General features: G+C 54.1%; 1 protein-coding gene across 1 annotated transcript in view; it reads right to left on the bottom strand.

Annotated features, from left to right (window-relative positions):
- Positions 1-726, bottom strand: part of NECAB2 (N-terminal EF-hand calcium binding protein 2) — a 49,226-nt gene that overhangs the window by 5,263 nt on the left and 43,237 nt on the right. The gene's annotated exons all lie outside the window — the stretch shown is intronic.

The following is a 726-nucleotide window of genomic DNA, read 5'->3' as shown; positions in this document are numbered from 1 at the left end:
CCCAGCCCTGCCAAGGCAGACAGTGAGCACAGTGAGACCCAGCACTAGCTGCCCAGCACTGGTGGACACCCTGGCTGGTGCAGCATCTGCCCAACATCCCACATGCAAGCTGCTCCTCTCTGTGTCCCCAACTGTAGGGGCCACAGAAGGAATGAGTACACACTGTCCCACCCCACGGAAAGCATATAGCCCTTCAGCACCTGTGGGTTGCCCAGCATATAGCCCCTCCAGCATCCATCACCCCGAGACAGACTTACAAAGGCCGTGATGGGAGAGAGCGCGGGCTGTGAAGCACATCAGCACCGTAAAGAAGCAATTACCCAAAGCCCGTAGTTACTCTTTTTCCCATAATCTTCAATTACTTTACTATTGCCTTGCAGGGCAAAAGCCGGCGGGTGCAGGTATGAAAAGTGGCCCCTCCTGTGCTTTGGAGACCTCTGAGAGCTTCAACCTGTTACTTAGTGCCTTTGTCCACAACAGTACAGCCAACCCAGAGCTAAAGTAAAAGGGTTTTGGGACGATTAACATTGCTCTCACCAGGGAGCCACAAGCTGAAGATGCCTTCAAGCCAGCGGCAGAAAGCTCGGGCAGTCCCCACCCAACCTCCCACCCTTGCTGCGAAACAAGAGCCTCAGTGTATTTTGGTGTTAGGGTTGGGGTTTTTTTTCTGAAGAGGGAGAAAAGAAAAGCTGTGGCCATTTGGGGCCAGGGGCAGGATGGAGGCAG

Source organism: Egretta garzetta, unplaced genomic scaffold (genome assembly GCF_000687185.1).
Source record: "Egretta garzetta isolate BGI_Z169 unplaced genomic scaffold, ASM68718v1 scaffold27, whole genome shotgun sequence".
NCBI lineage: Eukaryota > Metazoa > Chordata > Aves > Pelecaniformes > Ardeidae > Egretta > Egretta garzetta.
Note: the sequence above shows the minus strand (reverse complement) of the source record. Positions and strands in the feature narration are given on the sequence as shown.